Raw genomic sequence first — 8,878 nt, 5'->3', positions numbered from 1 at the left:
GTTACAAAAGGTGTTAATCATACAGTTACTTATACTGCAAGAAGACTGATTAACATCCCCTAAATCATAACTGTCCCTAATCAATTCATATACGACCTCTGTAAATGTTGTGGCTAGTATTTTAATAATTATATGGTTCAAAAAAAAACAAAACACCTGGGAGTCTAGGTCTGGATGCCAGACTGCACAAGAGCACCACAGATTTTGTGACATCATTATTTCCATACAATCCAGCCTACAAAAATGTGTGTATAACAAACAGCTGACTCACTAGATGGAAAAAGTTAAAAAGCACTGTGTTTAACAGAAAGAACACAGTTCTTTTTCTTGATCCAGTGATGCTGTCATGAGAATATGAAGGTTTTCTTTATTGGTTGAAGCAGTATATGTGGTGTAAAGCAGCAAATTGAAGTTGAGTTAACTTTAAGTATGATGTAGAAAGTAATATTCTGAGACAATTTGCATTAGATCTTTATTTTCTATTATCTGTAGTTTGCTTGTTATTTAACTTTTTTGTTCAGCAACTATCTGGTTGCTAGGGTCCAAATTACCCTAGCAACCTGGGAGGGGTTTGAATGAGAGACTGGTATATGAATAGGGGAGGACTTAAACCCCCATTTGAAAGCCGCAAAGAGTTAGAAAAAGAAGGCAAACATTTTAAAAACTATAATAAATAATGGAGATCAATTGAAAATTTGATTAGCATTGCCCATTCTAATTTAACTTAATCGCTTGCCTGTCACTCTTTATGTCCTTTCTGGCAAAATCAAAAGGAGCACCCATGTATAGAACACGTAGTCTAATTTCTCAATATTAATTGTGAGTGTGAGGTCCATGCAAAATCTTTTGAAACTATCAAACTGTTATGTAAGAGCATTAGAGCTGATATTTAAAAAAGTAAACTTAGTTATATTTGCACCAGCACTAGACCAATTGTATGATAGGGTCATGCTTCTCTAATGATCCGATTGTCTAGTTTTTCCATGTATACGTGTGACAAAATCGTATGTGTTCTGTCAGGTGGGTGGGGTTAAGGGTAAGCACAAACCTAAAGATAGATAATTTTTTTTTAATTTACAAAATTATTTGTACATGTATTTAATATTATAAAAAAAGTTATGACTTTCAGTATTCTCTGCACCTCTGTCCCTGACTACTCAAACAATGTAGCAGAGGGAGCTGATTAACAAACCTGGAAAAGAGCTGACCTGCTACATTGTTTCAAGAGTCACAGCACAGAAAGGGGTAAACACATCTTGCTGCCAATTGCATTTAAATTTACAAATCACTATAGTAAGCAATGTTTTATCAACTTATAGCTGGAAATTTCTTAAAACAACATTTTCTTTAAGCACGCTAACAAAAAAAAAAGTTTGGATGGATGCGATTAGGTTCAGGCGTTCTCCAGTGGAGGTGCACAAACCAGGGTTTCAAGCTCCCTAAATTACAAAACTGAGTATTGATAACTGTCCGCATAACTGAACCGTCCATTAGCTACCAGCCTGACTGCCCATCCGTGCTGCTAGAGGTTGTAAGGTATTAGGCAATAAATTGTAAGTGGTGCTCAAAATAAAGAATCACATGATGAGGCAAATAAATAAGTCCCCGTTGCCTGCTATTTCTGTAATGGGCATAGCGAGAGAGGCAGCTGTCCCATCGCTAGGATTCCCAATGCCTGGCATTCCAACCAACTGAGATCATGAGCGTAAAGCACCCAATGGATCCTTCCGCAGAAAACTAATCTCACTCTTACATTCCTTTTACTCCCCTGCCCCAACACACACACCTCAGTTTGGCAGAATAGACAATACACAAAGAAACCACAACTAAGTGAAGTAAAAGGTTTCTAATTGGAAATCCTCGTACATCCAGTGCTCACGGGCCGCTTTACTGCGCGCATTGATTTGCTGCCAGCGCTTGCAGACAGGAAGTGAGCGGATCTCGGGGCTGCTGGAGTGCTGCTTCCAATACTAAAGCTGGACGTGCAGCCTGGGTCAGTGGGGATCTGTGCAACCGCCAGCAGAACGGAGCTAGAACCTGCGGAGCGTTCCTAAGTGGGACTTTCTGTACTGCAATCCTGGATCTGTGTAACAGGTAGTGTTCCACTCGCCCATTATTGCTCTCTCCTGTTAGCTGTGCATGGGTGCAAGCGGCTAGTCTTGGGGGTGATGGAGCTAGTCCATATGGTAGGCCACTCACCCCTCTTCTACCTGCTACAGAACTTCTTGCCTAGTCTTTGCAATGTGATGTTTGGAAGTATTCATGTGACTAATGAGGCTGCACTCTTGACTAGTATTCTTATATAGTCTTTAATAATAAGTTGCTGTCTGGTTAAGTTTTAGGGAAAAAAAGACTTATACGACAGAAATGCACACAATGAACTGTAATTGCGGTTCTGGAGCAAGGCCAGTGGAAAGAAAGTGGAAAAGTCAACTTGTATATGCCCCAGCCAAACAGGTTTGTGTAGTTCATCTATACCAGCTTGGGACATTGACTAGTAGGGGCTTCTGGGAGCTGTAGTTCCACACGAGTTGGACAGTGGCATAAAAAACATGCAGAGTGTTCTGTAGTCTGTGAATTAAAATATCCCCAGGGCAGCCCTCTTTGTGAGTAAGAATCTGGGGGTTTCTTGGAAATCTAACCTGATTTTTAACTTGGCTAAATAAAGATTTCTGACTTCAGCAAGGGGTGAATTTCATCTGGGGTTCTGCCAGTGCTGCCTGGGTCTAGCGGTTAGGGCTATCAGAAATATCTTTGCATCACATTAATAGTCTAAAGTTGAGCCTGGCACAGCTGCTGCTGTACTGAAAGTGACAGCTGGGCAATAAACTTCTGCCCTTTGTTTGGGTAATAGTATGTCATCTATTTACACAGTTATATGCAGGTTGATAGTGGCATCTGGTATTGCTGTATTATTTTCAGTCAAGTTTGAAACATGCACATCTGTGTTTGTGGCATTCAGATTTATTACTAATGTGCAATTTACACCTCATTGTATGGGTATTGTATTATATAAAATAGGCACTGGCTAAATGATTCAAAAACAAAAATGAGGGCAAATTGGCAAAATATCACTGTATACATTGTCACAAAAATTAAAGGTGAACTGATCCTATGAAGTCATACACTTCTTGGTAGCAAGTGCAATCATCAAACTCTTGCTCTTCACATTCATGAATAAGAACACAAACAAACAATAATGTCTTAGAATTATTAGGTGAATCCGATTAGTGTCTTCATTGCCAGTGGCCTAAACAATAAAATGTGGCACACTGGCACCTACTGCATCTGTACAGCTTCACATGGAGGCCACGGTAGATCATTTGGATAAAGATCCTCGCTATATGTTTGAGAGTTGCAGACCCTGTATAAAATGCTTTTAAATATTAAACTACAATGGGTAGTTGCCTATGTTTTGGTGTGTATCCTTCTGTTGGACTGCACTGCAGAATATGTTGGTGGTTCATAATCAGGCCCAGACGCCAGTTATGTGGATTCTGGCAAATGCCAGAGGGGCTGCTGTAAGATGCCATAGACAGTCACTATTTAGTGGGCCTGTGGGGGTTGTTTGGGCCTCCGTGTACTTGAAATGCCAGGGTCTGTTTTGAAGCCCAGTCCAGACCTGTTTATAACTCAATAATAATAATAGCGTTTATTTATACAACTGATATTTTAAGAGGATCAAGTTGATACAGTTACATTGTTATAATACTTAGAAATGCAACATTGTTAAATAGTATATATTAAAGAGGCGGGTTTGCTGAAATGCATATTTGGAAACACAGACTATGCCTGGATAAAGAATTAGTATTTCAGTAAAAATTATCAGAGCAAGTGGCAGAATGCAAGAGGCTCTGGTGAATTACTTTTAAGTGGTGTATATTTACATACCTTATTTTTAAATATGATTTGTCTTCCCTTTGTTTTGCCTATTTTAAATATCATGCTGAGTTTAAGAAGAAAGTGGCATAGTTGACAAATTGCAAGAAAAGAATATAACCATGGAATTCATTTGTGTAGGACTTTAAAATTCTCTTCTAGCAATTTTTTTTGTCCACCCTTTGATAAATATGTCCTATAGCAGGGGTGCCCAAGAGGTAGATCGCGGTCTACCAGTAGATCACTTTAAAGTTTTTGGTAGACCACAAGGTGGGATGTGTCCCAGCATAACAGAGCTTTTGACTGCAGCCGTACTGCTGTGTTGAAACTTGTATAATGTTATGTGAGCATTAAATGTGAATTTGACACTGCATTTATATATATATATATTGCTATGCGTATTTAGGTATTAAAAATCAACTATTTTTATTAAAGTAGATCTCATGATGGAGGCCAGGTGGCAAGAGTAGATCACAGTGTTATAAACTCTGGGTACCCCTGTCCTATAGTGTCAGAGCACAGAATAATCCTTCTATGCTCATTTGCATTCATACACATGTATTTAGGCAAGATTTGCTCCCAGATTCAGTGTGGAAGAATTTGAAGATCACCCTTTATGGCAAGGGTGGGCAGACTTTTTTCGGTCGCGATCGACAGGGGAATGGGGAAGTGCGTAAATGTATATGTACACGACGCAGCGTCTGTACGCATTCATGCAGCACTTGCGCATCCCTGGCTTTATGGTGGTCCACCAGGAATCCACGGGGGATTGACTGGTGGACCGCTGTCAACATATTGGACGACCCTGCTTTATGGTGATAGCTTACATGCAGGAAATCTGTGCTACTTGTGGGGTGGGGGGTGGGAATGGCTGATGCATTTGCACCTGGAGCAATGAAAATTACTATGTAAAATACATCAATTTGGTAATATTCCAATGTTGCCTTCGAAGGAAATTTAGTAAGAACCGAATGATGTGTTTTACCTGAAGCTATTTTTGTTGTCCCGGGTGTGAAGTTATTTGTCTGAAAGTATATATTACCCATGCATGACAAATTGCATTTAATGTATAGGACTTGTGCTGAACATACTTTTTGTCTGTTATTATCATGACAAATATTTTTGTTATATCATGAGCTAAACATAGCAAACAGGGAAACTGTAGTTAAGATGGGCATACATGCATACAGCAGATTGTATAATCTGATCCTTGGCTGGAAGTCAAACGATCAGACTAGCCCGATTTGGCCCAAAATGTAGGTGACTAAATCAGGCAAAGATCCACTAATTTGGCCAGGTCGTAAGTTGTATGATCAGGTTAACACCATGTTTGGGCCTTCTGAGGTAGATCATTAGATTACTAGAGCTCTGATAATACCCCTTGCATAAATGACAAAACAGTCAAAACAAAGAGTGAAGGGTACTGCATTATACTAATACATGTATGGGACCAGAATGCTTGGGACCTGGGGTTTTCTGGATAAGGGATCTTTCCATAATTTGGATCTCCATAACTTACGTCTGCTAAAAATCATTTAAATATTTAATAAACCCAATAGGCTTGTTTTGCCTCCAATAAGCATTTATTATATCTTAGTTGGGATCAAGTACAAGGTACTGTTTTATTTTTACAGAGAAAAGGGAAATCATTTTTAAAAATTAAAATTATTTGCTAATAATGGAGTCTATGGTAGATGGGCCTTTCTGTAATTCTGAACTTTCTGGATAATGGGTTTCTGGATAAGGGATCCCACACCTGTAATGCAATTATCTAGGATCAAACATGGAGTAGCTTCATTTTCCCTGTTTGCCCTGTTTAGTTTAAGAAATATTACAAACATAGATATTTCACATAAGGAGTGCCTATTAAGTAATTCTTTGCTGAAAAATGTGCATATGTGTGTTTGCAGGCAATAATTATTTTGGTTACTGGTGACTCAAATGGAAGGTGATGGAAACAGGTGTCAGGGAGTTTTGAAAAATAAAATACAGAGTAGTTTAAATAAAAATATACCCTCTTTATTGACATGAGCTCATTCAGTTGGGCTTCTATAGAAAAGGTTTGTAATCACTGTTCTTCCAAATCACTGTGAACTTCAAAAAATAAATATAATTTTTTTTTTTACACAAACTTACCTGATTCCACATATTAAAAGGAAACCATGCTAGTCTGCCTGTGATGCAAAAACCAGCTCCCCCACCCTTAGTTTTACAGAGTGATTCAACATCTGCCTCACATTTTACTTTGTGAAGTGATGGGTTTAGGACCTTGAGTTCCAGAGGAACTATGCCTTACCCGCTATGGAAAGCAGAGGAACTTTAAAGGAACAGTTCAGTGTAAAATAAATCTGGGTACAATAGATAGACTGCACAAAATAAAAAACATATGTAATATAGTTAGGCTAAAATGTAATCTATGGGCAGATGTGCCCAGATGTCTTACATAATAGCCAGAACTCCCTGCTTTCAGCTTTCTAAACTCTTGGTTTTAGTAGTCAGTGACTTTAGGGGGGGACCACATGTGACATAACTGTTCAGTTAGTTTTTGAGCATGCAGGTCAGATTCAAATGCAAACTAACTGAACAGTTATGTCCCGTATGCCCCCCCCCCCCCCCCCAAGTCACTTATTGGTTACTGACTACTAACAGCTTAGAGAGCTGTAAAGGAGAAAGTAGTGTTCTGGCTATTATGTTAGACATCTGCCTACTCCTGCCTTTATAGATTACAGTTTTGGCTAACTATATTTAAAACATTTTTTTTATTTTGCACAGTATCTATTTTACACTGAACTATTCCTTTAAGTTCCAGATCTTCACTTCACAGTGGAATTGTCTAAGGGTTTTTGGCAAATGGCTCAGCAGAAAAACATGGCTTCCTCCCATCTGTGGAATTGGGTATGTCTCATTCTCCACAGGTCATCAGTTGTGAGCTCCCTAGCTTTTTTCACTACTTTATTACTCTAGTTTTGTCCTTTGATCACCTTGACTCTAAGGGCCATGACATGCAGGGTGTTATATCACTCAACAAGAAATCTCCTCTCACATGGCCAAAGAAGTCCCTGACAATACCTTTGCTTTCATTTGAATTGCCGTATGTAAAATATATTACGTATGGTGATCCTTGGTAAATGCTGAAGGAGGCATTTTTGAGCGATTACCCAGGATTGCTGCATGTAATGTGTTTTCAAACGAAAGTAAAGGAGAAAGTATTGTCAGACACAGGGCCGGAACTAGGGGTAGGCAGAAGAGGCCACTGCCTAGGGCACAACAATTACGGGGCACCAGGCAGGAGCCTTTCCTGCCTACCCTAGTCCACGCTCCTTTTTCATTACCCCCACCGCTTGTCATTACGTAGTGGGGGCAATGACCCATTGCATTGCACCAACCCCCCCGCCTCCCGAAACTGCTCATGTGCGCCAAAGCACACATTAGTTGGGGGAGGGAGGGTTTGGGAAGGTGCAGGGGCGAGGTGGCCGGCCGGGTTGCCTAGGGCGCCCGGTCGGCTTGGCCTGCCCCTGGTCAGACACTACTAGAGATCAAATTCGCTGCAGTGAACTTTATATTCACTTCCAGATAAATGTAGCCCCAAGTGTGCCATAGGCTTAAGGTTTAGCTTAGAGACTTTGCTAATTGACAAATTATCCATTGTAACATTAGTATTGGTGTTTTGGGATCAATCTATCGTGTTTAGGGCACAGGCACACCACCTTCCTCCACAGATGGATAGATGCGGAGGAAAGTTTATATGCTCTGATACCACCATACACCCCCTTAGCTCTATTGACCGGCTTGGCCTCGACCTTTGTGTAGTTACAAAGAGTGGATATTGGCAAGAAAATGCATACATTGGTGTTTTCGATATCCACTCAGTGTAGCTCCACACAGGCTGATGCCGGCCCTATCAATGGAGCTATGGGGTTGTGTACATAATAGCCGATTTGCTTTTCTCCACGTGTATAAAAAATGACTATGGAAGAAAGTGGTGAATCTGCTTAGTGTACTCTTGCCCTTATGCTGCTGAAGAACATCGGAATGCAGAGGAAAAACCAGTTACTGGGCACTGACATATTTATAGATGATCTGTAGCCCTTGCGAAAAGTGAATAACTTTGATCCTCATATAGTGATTACAGTAATTAACTAAGTCTATTACATAACTGTTTTATGCAACCGGCATGAAGCATTGCTAGGCTGTAGCGGAGAGAAACTCAGTGGATACCAAATTTATTTTCTTCAGTATTTAAATGTTTAGTGTGATTTAAAAGGGCAGTATACCCTTTTTTTAGCATAAGTTCAATGAATAGGACTTGCTGAACATACTAAATGCATTTATATACAATTGTATAGCAATCTTGTTTGTGCGCATCAGTGTGACTTGTAGGCAAAGTAGATAATTTATTAAAAAAAAAGCAAGCCTATTTCTGGGTGGGGTGTGAATTCACTTTATTCTTTTGTGAATGTTCTTTTAGATGCCAGTGAAACTTGGAAAGTTACCACCAAGTTACTTTGCCTAGACCAAAACCCCCTTTCTGTGAGTTAAGGAATACATCTATATCAGAAAACTGTCTGTCATAGATATATTGCATTAGCCTAATAATCTGCTTTGTTTAATGGCCAGCCTACCAACTTACCTCTATAGCAGGCACATTTTTCCTTGCAGAAAGTTTAGCCACTGTAGTCAGTGGAAAGTGATTTGCCAGAAACAGGGTAAATTGATGGTAACTTTCCTTATCCCTGTAAGATGGAAGAACCTTTGCTTTTATTTTTAAGCCAAATTGTTTTGGAAAAACACATTAAATGTTTTTGTTTCGCATGAAATCCAAATATATTTGAGTTTTCCTGTGATTCACTGTGATGGGAAGCGATTTCATGCATTGTAGGAAAAACAGGGCAGTCATAATGCCACGTTTGACATTTACTTTACTGCTCTAGATTGATCAGCATTAACTGCTGTTTGGTTGCTAGTGGTTTTTAGACTGCCCATAAGTCAGTCTGTGTTA

The 8,878-nt window shown here is 39.6% G+C and overlaps 1 protein-coding gene across 3 annotated transcripts in view; it reads left to right on the top strand.

Moving 5' to 3' along the window:
* The first annotated feature begins 1,657 nt into the window (after positions 1-1,657).
* Positions 1,658-8,878, top strand: part of ptpn21 (protein tyrosine phosphatase non-receptor type 21) — a 42,020-nt gene continuing 34,799 nt past the window's right edge. Inside the window, exons 1-2 of one of the 3 annotated variants that reach the window (XM_012967931.3) lie at positions 1,658-2,094; positions 2,337-2,457. The gene's annotated coding sequence lies outside the window, so the exon portion shown is untranslated. 3 annotated transcript variants of the gene reach the window in all.

This window comes from Xenopus tropicalis, chromosome 8, assembly GCF_000004195.4.
Source record: "Xenopus tropicalis strain Nigerian chromosome 8, UCB_Xtro_10.0, whole genome shotgun sequence".
Lineage (NCBI taxonomy): Eukaryota > Metazoa > Chordata > Amphibia > Anura > Pipidae > Xenopus > Xenopus tropicalis.
This window is presented reverse-complemented; position numbering and strand designations above follow the sequence as displayed.